The sequence below is a fragment of the Acomys russatus genome, chromosome 17 (genome assembly GCF_903995435.1).
Source record: "Acomys russatus chromosome 17, mAcoRus1.1, whole genome shotgun sequence".
Taxonomy (NCBI): Eukaryota; Metazoa; Chordata; class Mammalia; order Rodentia; family Muridae; genus Acomys; species Acomys russatus.
Genome location: NC_067153.1, coordinates 21191657 through 21207351, shown reverse-complemented (window position 1 = coordinate 21207351; position 15695 = coordinate 21191657). Strand labels below are relative to the sequence as shown.

Here is a 15695-nt window from a genome sequence, read left to right as displayed (position 1 = left end):
TAATTCATATACAAAATCTGAAGTAGTCAAACTCTTAGAGAGCAAGCCTGTGGTTGCCAGGCATAAAAGGAATTACTTCATTAGATCTATTGCATAGCATGCTGACTCTTGGTAATAACGCTGGTGAGGATGTGGAGAAAGAGGAATACTCCTCCATTGCTGGTGGGACTGCAAACTTGTACAACCACTTTAGAAATCAATCTAGTACATTCTCAGAAAATTGGGAATAGTGTTACTGCTAGGCCCAGCTATACTATTCCTGAACATATACCTGAAAGTTGCCAGCATACAACAAAGACATTTGCTCAACTATGTTCATAACAGCTTTATTCATAATAGCCAGGATCTGGAGACAACCTAGATGCCCCTTAACTGAAGAACAGATAAAGAAACTGTGGTACATTTACATAATTGAATACTACTCAGCTATTAAAAAAAATCTTGAAATTTGCAGGCAAATGAAAGGAACTAGAAATGATCATCCTGGGTGAAGGAACTCAGACCCAGAAAGACACACATGGTATATAGTCACTTATAAATGGATATTAGCTCAACATAGATGTCCTCTGAGAGACTCCACCCAGTGGGGGATCAGCACAAATGCTGGGACTCACTGCTAAACTCTGGTCAGAGATCTGAGAGTGGTATGGCAGAATCGGGGAATGGAAAGACCCAGAGGGTTCAAGAGCCCTACAAGGAAATCATCAAGGCCAGAGAATCTGGACCCAGAGGAGCCTACACAAACTGTTGCACCAACCAAAGGCAATGTGTGCAGTAAACGTAGACCCCCCTGTTCAGATATAGCCAATGAGCAGCTCATTCTCCATGGTTATGAAAGGAGCAGGGACTACCTCTGACATGAACTCTGGTGCCCCCTGATTTGATCACTTCCCCTTGATGGAGAGTCTCGGCAGCACACAGAGGAAGGGGAAGCAGGCTATCTGGATGAGACTTGATAGGCTGTGATCATATGGTGGAGGAGGAGGAAGTCTCCTTCTGTCAGAGGTCTAGGGGAGGGGAAGAGGAAAGAAGAGGGAGGGAGAGTGGGAAAGGGAAGATGTAAGTGAGGGGATAATAATTGGGATGTAATCTGAATAAATTATAATAAATTTTAAAAATTTAAATTAACATAAAAATAACAATACACTCTATTTTTGGAAGAGAATGCTAACAGAATAGATTTTAAGAGTCCCCCCTAAACTATAACATTTCAAGGTAGTAAGTACATGTATCAACTAGGTCAATTTAATTATTGCACACTGTGTGTATATTTTAAAACATTGTGTTATACACAGTAACTGTTTATCATGAATTTGACAATTCATGGGCTAGCATAATTTCATTTCTCTTCAAGAGAAAAAGAAATAACCACAGGATGTTGATTTATTGCTTGGAAGGCAACAAGGCTATACTTAAGAAGCCCAAAGCTGCGTGTCTCACCTTTGGGCCATTAATTCTGAACATGGTTATTTCTGGGTTCAAGGCAATCTTGTTGTTCTCTGTCCATGAAGATACAGGTTGAAGGAGAGTGGGAAGGCTTGTGCATATCCAAAAGTTTTTCCACTGGGTGTCCTGAGCAACTAGAGTCCCTGTTGGGATACTGCAACTTTGTGGAGATACAGTCTCTTCAGTCTTCTCTGCCAGCTCCTACCAAGCCACCACTTCTCTTCCCAGATTTGTTCAATTCTGCTGACCATGACCTCTGCTCCAGATCTGTCCCCAGAGTATTACCTGAATGGCTTCTCTTAAACACCCTTGAGTGTCTTCATCTTCCCTCTGACATTTATAAAATAAAGGAGTTGTACTGTTCACTAAATTGAGCTCTGGCTCTGATTCTTGGCCTTCCTCCCAAACATTTTCTTGGAGCTCTATTGATGCAGGATTTTGAAGCTTCTTTCTGGATTTTACATGCTCAGTGACTATTTCCAGATTCCTCTGTGCATTGTGTTATCTATTTCACTGTTCCATTTACCTTTTTCATGATTATACAAGGATTTGAGAAAGTCAACATATAAAAGAACATAGGTTTAGTTTGGCTAATGATGTCAGTGGTTTCGGTCCACAGTCATTTGCCGGTATTGTGTTTAGGCCAGTGGTAAGGTAGTTGGGGACAAGTGACAAAACATATCTGTTCACAAGGCACAAAGTGAGATGAGAAAGAACACATCCCAGTGTCTCCTTTGAGAACATGCCCCAATGGTCTAAGGTCTAAACCCTATCTCTTAAAATTCTACCACCTCACAGTAACAGCACATATTAATCAAGCCTTTAAATCCAGCACCGTTTATCCACAAATTTCGGGAATTCCTTGTTTTTAATAGCTGAGTAGTATTCCATAGTGTATATGTACCACAGTTTCTTTATCCACTCTTCTACTGAGGGACACTTAGGCTGTTTCCATGTTCTGGCTATTATGAATAAGGCTGCTATGAACATGGTTGAGCAAATTTTCTTGTTGTGTGCTGGAGCATCTTCTGGGTATATTCCAAGAGAAATGATCATAATGAGTGAGTTAACCCAGAAGCAGAAAGAATCAAATGGTATATACTCACTTATATCTGCATACTAGCCCAAGGGGCATGTCCCACGAAAGCCTTCACTTACCAGGAAACTGGGACAGAGGGGAAGGCATCCTATTGGGACTCTAAATGAGAGACGCATGGGAGAACAGCAAAATAAAAGGATCCAGAGGGTCCTAGAAATCTACAAGTAGAACAATATGATAGGCAGATTTGGGCCCAGGGGTCCCGCTCAAACTAAGGCACCAGCCAAAGACAATACAGGAGGTAAACTTTAAACCCCTTCCCAGATCTAGCCAATGGTCAGAATATTCTCCACAGTTGAGTGGAGAGTGTGATACGACTTTCTCACGTACTCTGGTGCCTCACATTTGACCATGTCCCCTGGAGGGGGAGATCTGGTGGCACTCAGAGGAAGGACAGCAAGTAGCCAAGAAGAGACTTGATACCCTATGAGAATATATAGGGGGACGTAATCCCCCTCAAGAACAGTCATAGGGGAGGGGAATAATGGGAAAATGGGGGGGGAGGAATGGGAGGATACAAGGGATGGGATAAACATTGAGATGTAACAAGAATAAATTAATAAAAAAAATAATAAATCCAGCACCGTTGGGGTGCTTAAACAACAGTTAGATGTTGCTCTGCCAGGTATTCTGCTATTTTTTTCCAAGCACTAGGATGTTGTGCTGGCTTTCTGATTCACTTTGCTTCCTTTTCCATCATCTTGTAGTATTTTGTGGTGATGTTATTCTGACATATCTTCCATCTCTGTGTCATTGTTTATATAGGTGGCATACCTCTTTGCTGGACTATGATACCTGGCTGGACAAGCACAGTGTCACTCATTTTTACATTTACTGCCTAGTGTATAAACAGCTGGTACACACCAAGTGCTCATTACATACTGGTAAAGTTTAATTGACTCAAGAGACTCAGATATGAGGCATAACTGGAAGTAGCTATGCAATACTAAGAAAGGAATAAAAAAAAAAAAACCCAGCAATCATTATTAATCAAATTGTTTGAGTTATGGTCATCACATTGAGCTGTAAAAGATAAATCTGACAGCATTGGAACATCCAAAACAAAAACACATAATCAAAGAGCTGCAAAGGAAAATCATTTTAGTCTCTAAGACTTTCCAAGAAATGAGATTCTAGTTATCTTTTTGTATATTGTGCCACTGTAAGAAATGAGGACCTTGTACTCTACAACTGTAGTTTTTTCTGAACATACCATTTTCTTGGTTTTTTTCCCATCATGCTTCCTACAGAAGGCAAGGTAAGAGGAGAGAATGCAGCAAAACAAAAGAAGCCAAAGGTGTAGTTTATTACATCTCTGATTAACTCTTTGAAACTCATAGAAAATCATTCTAATATTGATATCAGTTGGTTTTCAAGGGCCTTGGTATTGCTGAATTGATTTTAGAAAGACATTCTGGCAATTTACACCCAGCACACAAATGAGAATGGCTATAGAGCTACACTTGCCAGCACTGGTCCTCTCTTATTTGAAAGAAAGGAAGCTGGGTGTAGTGGTTCACCACTCTAATCCTAGAATTTGGGAAGTGAATACAAGAGGATCAGTAGTTCAAGGACAATCTTACCTGTACAGTAAATTCCTCAAGGCCAGTCTGGGCTATACAGGATACTGTCTAAAAAACCATGTACCCCTGAGGTAAATTTTCATATTTTTCTTACAAAGTTGCTCTTCTAATTTTATGAATGTCTTTTCAAAGGATACACTAGGCATAGGTACTATGCTTCATCTATTTCATTAAAAGACTTGGGACTGCAGGGGTTCTCAAAATGCACCAGACTTTCATCATAATACATGCGGGCAATCTTTTTCTAAGAGACAAAATAGTATAAGTCTTGCAAATAAATGCATGCCCTTCAGTAAAAACACCAACTGTATAGGCACAATGATCTTGGATTTCCCAGGCTCTATAACTATAAGAGATTAATTTGCATACAAGCTTCCCAGGCTAAGGTATTTTGTTAGAGTAGTGGAAATCACACAATAAGCCAGCATTGAAATCAATAGAGGAAGTGGAGAAGAAAAGCAGAAGCCATGAGGTCAGATGTGGTGTTGCAGAGTCGGATCAAAGCTGAGTGTTGTCTTGGCCTGTTGCCTCCACAGACACAACACATGAAACTTAGTTGTTTGGGCTCCATTCTAAGTTCTATGTACTGACATAAGGGCTTAAGATGGTACAGGAATTATCAAATTTATTTACACAATGTTAGCACAATAAGAAAACAAAAGAATAGACTGAACACAAACAAAATATTCCACCTTTACGTTACCCAGATATTTCCTACTTGTAGATGCAAGTGATTCTTCTATCTCCATCTCCAGTATGCTTAAGCCTGAATTTCAAAAGAAAATATTTTTAAAACATATTTGCAGGCATGTCATAACGAAATCCAGGGGTAAAATGAAATTTGCAGCTTGGACCCTTGGACCTTGTGTTTAAGATGCACCAGAGTAGAACTGGGATAGGTGTGAGTACCGTTCTGGACAGATCTGGACTCTTAAGAATAAGAAGAAAAAAGTAGAGTGTGGAGCTTCCACTGAAAGCTTATCATGTGCTGAGAAAGAGCAGTAATAAAATGTTTCTATTTCTCTGAGAATATTGAGCACGTTCCTAGTTCTCCCTTGTTAGATAAGCTTTCCCTGCATGGCCTTGAAGCTACTCTTTTGATCAAGCTGTGTATACACTTAGAGAGAAAATTAATTAATTGCAACTGTAATCATTGCTAAAAGTTAGAAATGTTGAGTGACCTAATAGTCTATTCGAATCAGCAAGATCAAAGAAGATTCCTCAGAAGTGACCATGACATGTAAACCTGAAAGATAAATAGCTGAGTTCTCTAGAGCTCACCAACTCAGCCTGGTGCTATTGACATTTGAGGCTGGGTAATTTTTTACTGGGAGAAGTTTTGTGTATTAGAGGATGTTTGACAACAACCCTGGCCTTGACCTCATGGAAAGAAATATCACTTCCACCCTTTTGTAACAAACAGAAATATCTCCAGACATTTATAAAAGCCCCACAGGAAGAACACTGACATGGACAGACACGAGTGCAAAATTCTCAGACCATGACTATTGTTGCAGCATTGTGGTAGGTAAGGTTCTTCAGTGGAATATTGTCTTTTCTGACATGGACCACATTATAGAATCAGATTAGAAAGTGAGCAATAGAAAATGGCAAAAATCAAAACAAAAATGGTGAGCAGTGTACTGCCTGTGTCGCATGCAGTGCTTTGTTTTATCTTACTTACCTGCCACTGGCTATAGCTACTCCATATGGACTTTCCTAACATATGGAAATAAGAAAGAACAATCCTCCTGCTCTATCAAAGGATATACATTATTATCAAATGTATGGGTAATCTTAGCCCCTGCATCAACGTGCATAAAGAGAAGATCCTCACTTTGACCTACATGTCAAGCTATCCAATAGAAGGGGTATTAATCCGAGCAATATACTCTGTGTAGAATGATATCCATTCAGAATAGTATAAGGCAGTGATGTGGGCAACATGGGAATACACAGCATAAGCTCACCTGATCATGAAACAGTAAAAATAGGGTTGGAAAGGGTGTACATCCCAAGCAAAGAGAATACGTGTAAAATCTCTGGGGAGGGTGCAGTGAGCCTGAAATATTCCAGGGTGGGAAAGGTTTCAGCCATGACTTAGAAGATGAAAGTGAGAGTAAGGCTTATATTAAACAATGTTAAAAATAATAGTATGATCTCATTATAAGAGCACTGAGAAAGCCTTATTATATCTCAAGCTTAAGGCTGCCAGGTTCATTTCAAAGTAAACAGAACATTTCAGTGGAGTAGGAAGAATGTTATATAAATCTAGGAAAATGTATGTATGTAAATCTAGGAAAGTAGCAATGGCCTGCAGTGCAAAGGCTTTCTTTAGCTTTAACCAGTGACTAGAGGAAAAGAGGTCTTAGATGGTAAAGCATATGCAACTGGATGCTTACCACAGGACTCTCACATCTTCCTCTCAGATTAGTTAAGAAGAGAAAAAGTATTCAAGATTATATATATATATATATATATATATATATATATATATATATATATATATATATATATATATATATACACATACACATACATACACACACACATGTGTGTGTGTGTGTGTGTGTATGTGTGTGTGTGTGTAATGTGCTACACATTCAACAGCATGAGTATTTCAGCTAAGGCAGGAATTAGATTCTATTGTGAAGCCCTAAAATGGGTTCCACATTGCAAGTTGGACAAAATGCAGGGTTGAGACAGAAGCCATTAAGGTTCATACATACCATTAATAGTGACAACATTTTTAGGTTTCCTTTTCAACTGGCTTTGTAAAGCCTCTGGTGTAACAATCACTCTTCACATCAAGAATGTGCTCTACTTGTGTGTATGCCTGTCGCTTTTTTCTCTCTTCTCTTGTCTTTGACATTTTCTTTTAGTTACCAATCACATTATCAGAACTTTCTATATCATTTGCTTGCTGTCATTCATATCTCAGAAATTGGCTCACATCTGAGACCAGCCAAGGAGCAAAAGAGTAGAACATTGTTGCTCCTCAGGACATGGCCTGCAATGGAAGGGGCGTGGTTATGTTCTCTTTTCTGCACTCCACATTAGAATGCCAGAACAGTTTCCAGCATCTGAGCAGAAAGATGGGGAAATGACATTTTTGAGCAATAATCTTTATTTTAGTTTAACACACTGGTTCATTGTTCAGAAAATCATGAAGAACCATAGTTTCTTAGAGAAAGGTGTTAAGTTTTCATTATAGTTTTATTTTTTAATTAACTGGTTTTAGAGTGAATATGACCTAGAAGAATTTTCTAGCATTGTCTTTTAAAATGTTAGGCTGCCAATTGCATTTAGTAACCACTCTGTGTGATGAAACTAATCTGTGCACTTTTTTTGTAAGATATAATAGTTAATTCACATGCTTCACAGTTGGGTTACCTTGATTTAATTCCTGACTAGGCCAATCAATGATTTTTTTTCTTTGCCTTGCTAGAGATGTAAACCAGGCCTTCACAAATTCTAGGAAACCACATTGAGCTGCACTTCCATGCTTAATGGTAATTTTAAAATTAATCAAATGGTGTTCTGAGTCTATTTCATCATTTATAAAATGAAGAATCTAATATATGAAGTAGTACACAGGTAGTTTTCTTAGCAATGCTTAATATTTTTATTTGTATACACACACACAAATATAGAGGAGGCTGGAGACTAATAACCAAATCAAGACATTCTCTACATGTTATAAAAAACTAGAAGTCACCCAAGAAAAAACAGCCCCAGTGTTTCAGCATGATGGTCTGTGTTCTAGATGAACCAGCAGGGTGTAACTCCTACCCTTCAAATGTGTGACTTCTAGGAGAAAATGCAGGCCTCAAAGTTTTGCAATGAGAAATAGGAAGAGAGAGGGGAGGAAGAAAGGGGTAGGAGGACACATAGAAAAGATGGAGAAGAAAATAAGGAGAGGGTAAGGAGACAGGAATCAGCCCGTGGGACTGTCTTTCATTTGGCGGGAAACACGTTCTCTAAAGGAAAAATCATGTTTCTGGATTAATGACTTGACCTGAGTACCAGGAGAGCAGGGGGTGAGTGAGAGAGAAATCAATGTTAATGCATGAAATGAATGAATGGCAGGGAAAGAGATTGACACCCCTCCTCCCACACATGCACACAGACACCACCAAGGCCTACTTAGAATACAGAGCATGGGATGTGCAAACAGTGAGAAGCTATGCTTGCCTCAAGGCTTTTCTCACCTATCAACACTGAGCAGCTAACCCCTTCCAGCTCCCAGGCTACTCTCTTGCTTTGCTTAGAAGTGTGCTGCTTTCTCTCAGCAATCTCCGTTTCTGTTACTATTCATGCACTCTTGGTTCAGTTGTCTGCTCTGGGACATAAGAACATGGAACTTCCAGTAAATGCCTTCTGGATCACAATTCATGTCTGTAGTAGCTCAATTGAAGAAGCCTATAACTTTGTGCTTTAAATGAATGGTGAATCGTCTAAACCAGGGGGTATCCTTTACCAACAGAACTGAGCTACAATGTTGTGCAAAGACAAAGCATACACCAAGAGAAAGAAGCCTATATGAGAATCTTCACAATATATATGAGTTGAGCTATGTCAGATTTTTGGAAAGATAGAACTTCAGGATAAGGGAAGGTTGGTGGGCTTCGGGAGTTGGAAAGGATAGAGTCAGAGCATAGAGACTTTAGTCTCCTGACAGCAGTCCCATGTCACTGTCATGTTGGATGCATCCATGACACAAATTTGTTCAAGGACAGAGTGAACTCTCATATACATCAGACTCATGGTATTAAGGAAGTAACATGAGCCACTGGGGTGAGGGTTGGGGGTGTTGGCAGCAAAAGAAGCTCTGTTTCTCTCAGGGCTTGGTTTGCATGGAAAAAAAACCCAGCACCTTTTGTTCAACATAATTATAAAGCAAAAAACAATTTACAAGCTAACGCTGTGAGAACAAAATCAAACAACTGTTATCTATCTACTCCATTGATAACAACTACCCCAGCACTCATATTTCAAGAGCTTTTGGTGTGTACTAACCACTTTGCTGACTGCCTTTCATGAAATAGGTCACTTCATCACAAAATACAGGGAAATGTTCCACAGCTTCCACGGGTGAGGGTGCTGCAGGTGAAACAGATTAAGCACCTTTGCAAAGGGGAACAGTTTTGTCATTAGGTCATATGACATTTTAGAGTAGGGCTCAGAGCATCCTAATCAGGGCAAGTACAGAAGGACACAGGCCAACACCCTCCCCCAGCTTTCAAAGGTTTTAGTGATAGAGAGACACCCCTGGACTTCCCCTAGAACATGGACTGGTTAGTCATGACATCTTAACTCTATGTTAGTGAAAGAACTTGGCATTTTTTGAGTCATCCAGCCTATGCAAATCATTGTAACACAGATTAACATATTTCTTCACCCCTGAAGTCTCAGAGAGTTGGCAAGCCACAGATAAAGTTCAGCACAGCCTGAGCAGTCACTAAATTATCTTCAGACATACAGCCTTGGGGCGACTTAAAGGATGAGTGGGGACTCTCCAGGAAATAGGGTTAGTGAGAAAAGGGAAGGCCTTGCAGATGACAAGAGAAACATAAGCCAAAGCTTGATGGGTGGAAATAGCTCTGACTTTTAGCAGCCATAAATAAGCACACAACATGGCATTACATAATTCACTGTTTAAAGCTATGCTGAAGAGGAGAACCCAGAATCCATCCAGAGGCTAATTGCTCTCTAGTTTTCAGAAAATGCAAGCAATCTAATTTTACGTTTTTCTAAGCCTCAGCAATTGATAAGTATACTCAAGAATGTGCCATTAGAGACAGGCTTTCTTAGAAGAAGTGGAAAAATCCTGCTGCCATGAGTTGGGGAACAGAGGAGAACTGGGCCAACCTATGGCTGCTCTACTTGGATCTCTGTGTTCCATCAAAACCATGCTGGAATCTGATCTCCAAAACAACAACAATAAGAGATTGGGGCCTTTAGGAAGCAAAAAGACCACAAGGTTTCCACCCTCATGTCTGAAATTAGTATCTAATTAAAATATCTGGAGGAACCCCCCCCCCCAGGTTCCTTTGATCCTTTTGTATTAAGCCTAGTGAAGGCATAGTGTTCAAAGGTGCCATGTTGGAAGCAGAAACCTGCCCCTTACCAGATGGAGAACTTGCTTGAGACGTTGAACCTAAGCTTCCCAGGTTTGAGACCTGAAAGGAAATAAATTTCTGTTCTTACATAGGCTATCCAGGCTGCAATATTTTGTTACAATAGCACAAATTGGGCAAGATGGCTATCCTTTCCTTGTTTAGGGGGAGAGTTGCCAGGGAATGGGGCTATTATGAATGGGATGCCATGGGAAAGAAAGGTTTGATGCAAGATAATCAGGTGTTCAGTGGGCATTTGCATGTGTTACCTTATGGAATAAAAGTATGAATAGGCAATAGGTTAAAAGGACATCCTAGGAAAAATGAGACTAGAGAGCTTTGCCCAGGAATCTTACAATTACTTAGTGACACAGTATGTCAACTAGACTGAGAACCTTTAAGATCAACACAAGCACGTTGAGAAAAGTCAGGAAAACAAGACGTCTCTCTGCCTGCAATCGTGGTGATATTTGAAGTCTAAAGTAGGAATGAACTTTCCCCACTTCTACGTCAGTACCTCTAGTTCTGCCAATGCAGCAAAGATCTGTATTAATGCTTGTCCAGGGTATTCCAGGCTTGATCCAATCTTAATTTATAGTCAATAAAAACCTCTCCTGTATTTTGATTCTCTATTATAAGGCCATATTTCTGTCACTTGTGCTAGAACTATTGATTTTGTCCCTACCTTAAATGCATTCTTGTCTTCATTGTTTTTTTCAGCCTGTGTTCACTGGTTACCTATATCAACAAGAAAAAAGAATATGTTGTCATCTATTTTTTTTTGATTGAAGAAGTCAAGTAAATGATTAATGAAAATTATCACCCAAATATTTTAACTAATACAGTTAAAGGGTCAAATATCAGCTTTCGAAGTGATAAAATACTATTTTTAATTGATGCATTTATAAACAGGTTCTACATTCTCCACAGTCGAGTGGAGAGTGGGATACGACTTTCTCACGTACTCTGGTGCCTCACATTTCACCATGTCCCCTGGAGGGGGAGACCTGGTGGCACTCAGAGGAAGGACAGCAGGTTACCAAGAAGAGACTTGATACCCTATGAGCATATACAGGGGGAGGTAATCCCCCTCAGGAACAGTCATAGGGGATGGGAATAAGGGGAAAATGGGAGGGAGGGAAGAATGGGAGGATACAAGGGATGAGATAACCATTGAGATGTAACAAGAATAAATTAATACAAAATTTAAAAAAAATAAATAAATAAACAGGTTCTAAAATCTGCTGTTTTCAAGGAATTGTACTAGGGGTTGAATCTTCAGGGATGTTAGCAGAACAGTATCTTCTGTCACGTATTGCAATTTAAAATGGACAGAAAAGTTGTCTAATCATAGTTATTATAAATTTTATGGGTTCAATGTATAGGGTCCCATGAAAAAAATAACCAAGGATTTATTATTACAGGTGCATGAATCAGGGTGAGCTAGCTTCTCAATGAAGATGTGAGTACAACCTTGCTAAGCGAAGATGGGTAAATCAAAGAATGTATGAAGTCGACTTGAGGTAAGTGAGAGAGACTGTGGCAGGAAAACATTTGTGTGTCTCTGAACATCCTAAAGAAAGTCAAAGTTATCCACTTGTAATCAGTAGAAGAAATGTACCAGTTAATTCAAACTGGTATATCATGCTACCAACTCCTTCCTACAAAATGCAATGGCAAACTCTTACAGAGCTTTCAACAGGAAATTAAATTTGGAGTAGAAAAAGATGAGCAAGAGAAATTACTTAGGAAATCTCAGTGATAGAAATGCTGATGGCTGTATTTAGAACAGTAGCAGTAGAGTTGGGAAATTCATGATAGGCTTCTAGTTGGGCACTAGAGAAGGTATAAATAAATGTGATCAGGTGTTTTGTCTATTAATGGGGACTGGTCAATGGAACACTAGCATAAGAACAAGGTTTTGGTAATTTAAAAGTAAGTCATGCTTTTCAATATGGAGATATTTAATGTGAGAAAGCCTGTAAGTTATAATAACATTCTTCAACATAGGAGGTTGAACTTCAGGCTAGAGATACAAAATTTGGATGTCTTGACATGAACTTGATATTGCAAGTAAGTAAGTAGGTAGGTACATAAAGCTGTATGGGGAGGAGAATCAAGAAGTTCCTTGAGAGAAAGACCTGAAGTATCTCTGTGTTAACAAATTATGCAGAAAACTTGATTGGCCAAAGAAGTTGAGAAGGAATTATTGGAGAGAAGGCGAAAGGAAAGCATCCAGGCTACAGTTTTACAGAGTATAGAAAATGAAAGCTTCTGCATGAAGACTAATAAAATGTTGCTTAGAATTTATCCAAGAGGAAGTGTTGGGTTGCTACATTCTATGATTCTGAGATCCTCTTGCCCTCACATAATAGATTGGCCTTATATGCTTGCTATATCTGTGAACGGCTAAGGAAGAAGAATCCTCATTGCTTCTTACAAGTTGTAAAATGCTTTAAAATGACTAATGCCATAATTACACAGTGAAGGATTCTCACCATTTCCATTTTCCAAATGAGGAAATAGTTTCCTGGAGAAGATATTTTTCCCAAATAAGATACCTGGTATTAACAGTATATCTAGTGCTATGCCAACGTTCTGCACCAACACCCCAGTTACTGGTAGATGAGGAATGCATGAGGTCATATGACAGTTTGTATATATTATCTATAGCAGTGCTTCTCAACCTTCCCAAAGATGCAACCCTTTACTACAATTTCTCGTGTTGTGGTGAACCCCAACCATAAAACTTTTTCATTGCTACTTCATAACTGTAATTGTATACTGTTAGGAATCACATCCAGTGGTCTTAGGCAATTCCTGTCAAAGGGTTGTTTGACTCCCAAAGGAGTCACAGCCTACAGGTTGAGAAGCATTGATCTACAGCAATATTTGTGCATTGTGTTGTATTTGTATAGTGCTGTGTGTGTGTGTGTGTGTGTGTGTGTGTGTGTGTGTGCATTTCCTCAAACTTGAAACATAAAGATGAAAGTTAGAGTAACATTCAGCCTACAAAAACACCACCACATTTCTTAGAATAGAAGAGGATGTGGTTCTGTATTGTGTTAAGGTGATTGATGGGAGTGGAGAGACTGACAGCATCAACCAATAGCTATAGAGAACTCACCGTATGTGGGGTTGTGCGGCAGCATCTGTCATCGTGAGAACTGGTCTCTCCACACGCAGATGTTTCTAGAAGACAAGTTCAATGTCCATTCAACATGAAGGATCTTCAGTTGCATATCAGTACTTCTAGGCACATCACCACAGTTAAACCAAGTGAAGCTACAGCGACATCTACAAAGAGAAAATGGAAAAAGCTAACGTGAGGGTATTAGTCATTCTTTATGTTTTTGTTCTCATTATGCATATAAAATTTTTATTTATTTGTACATGAGTATTGTATTTACATAATTTTCATCTCTCCTTTCCCTCCTCCAAATCCTTCCATGTTCTCCCCCACTCCCTCTCAAATTCATGACCCCTTCTGTAATTATTGGTGTGTGTTGTGTATGTGTGTGTGTGTGTGTGTGTGTGTGTGTGTGTGAATGTAAATATGTAAATACAACAGATTGATTTCAATTAGTGTCACTCATATGTGCATGCATTTATGGCTCACCATTTAGATTTGGATTGCATATTAGGCAACTCTTTTTTATTATTAATTTATTCTTGTTACATCTCAATGGTTATCTCATCCTTTGTATCCTCCCATTCTTCCCTCCCTCCCTCCCACTTCCCCCTTATTCCCCTCCCCTATGACTGTTCCTGAGGGGGATTACCTCCCCCTGTATATGCTCATAGAGTATCAAGTCTCTTCTTGGTAACCTACTGTCCTTCCTCTGAGTGCCACCAGGTCTCCCCCTCCAGGGGACATGGTCAAATGTGAGGCACCAGAGTACGTGAGAAAGTCATATCCCCTCTCCACTCAACTGTGGAGAATGTTAAGTCCATTGGCTAGATCTGGGTAGGGCTTTAAAGTTTACCTCCTGTATTGTCCTTGGCTGGTGCCTTAGTTTGAGTGGGACCCCTGGACCCAAATCTTCCTATCGTAATGTTCTATTTGTAGGTTTCTAGGACCCTCTGGATCCTTCTACTTTGCTATTCTCCCATGCTTCTCTCATCTAGAGTCCCAATAGGATGTCCTCCCCTCTGTCCCAGTTTCCTGGTAAGTGAAGGCTTTCGTGGGACATGCCCCTTGGGCTAGTATGCAGATATAAGTGAGTATATTCCATTTGAGTCTTTCTGCTTCTGGGTTCACTCACTCATTATGATCATTTCTAGCTCCATCCATTTATCCACAAATTTCGGGAATTCCTTGTTTTTAATAGCTGAGTAGTATTCCATAGTGTATATGTACCACAGTTTCTTTATCCATTCTTCTACTGAGGGACACTTAGGCTGTTTCCATATTCTGGCTATTATGAATAAGGCAGCTATGAACATGGTTGAGCATATGTCCCTGTTGTGTGGTAGTGTATCTTCTGGGTATATTCCAAGGAGTGGAATTGCTGGGTCTTGAGGAAGCCCTATTCCCATTTTTCTGAGAAAGCTCCAGATAGATTTCCAAAGTGGTTGTACGAGTTTGTATTCTCACCAGCAATGAAGGAGTGTTCCTCTCTCCCCACATCCTCGCCAGCATGTAGTGTCACTTGAATTTTTGATCCTAGCCATTCTGATGGTTGTAAGATGGAATCTCAGAGTTATTTTGATTTGCATTTCCCTGATGACTAAGGAGGTTGAGCATTTCTTTAAGTGTTTCTCAGCCATTTGATATTCCTCTGTTGAGAATTCTCTGTTTAGTTCCAAGCCCCATTTCTCAATTGGGTTATTTGGTTTGGTGGTGTTAATTTCTTGAGCTCTTTATATATTTTGGATATTAGACCTTTGTCAGATGTAGGGTTGGTAAAGATCTTTTCCCAGTCTGTAGGCTGTCACTTTGTTCTCTTGACAGTGTGTCCTGCCTTACAGAAGCTTTTCAGCTTCATGAGGTCCCATTTATTAATGGTTGACATTAAGGCCTGGGCCATTGGTGTTCTGTTCAGGAAGTTGTCTCCTGTGCCAATATGCTCCAGGCTCTTCCCCACTTTTTCTTCTAAGTGACTTTAGTGTCTCTGGTTTTAAGTTGAGTTCTTTAATCCACTTGGACTTGAGTTTTGTGCATGGTGACAAATAAGGGTCTAATTGCATTTTTCTACATGTAGACATCCAGTTAGACCAGCACCATTTGTTGAAGATGCTGTTGTTTTTTCCATTGAATGGATTCGGCTTCTTTGTTAAAAATCAAGTGACCAAATATGTGTGGATTCATCTCTGGGTGTTCAGTTTGATTTCATTGATCCACTAGCCTATTGCTGCACCAGTACCATGCTGTATTGAAGAGATATGGGGAAAGTGGGCAGCCTTGTCTGGTCCCCGATTTTAGAAGGATTTCCTTGAGTATCTCTC

General features: G+C 39.6%; 1 pseudogene; it reads left to right on the top strand.

Moving 5' to 3' along the window:
• The window catches only part of LOC127201206 (glyceraldehyde-3-phosphate dehydrogenase-like), an 804529-nt pseudogene extending 795415 nt beyond the window's left edge, over nt 1-9114 (top strand).
• Nucleotides 9115-15695: the final 6581 nt, after the last annotated feature.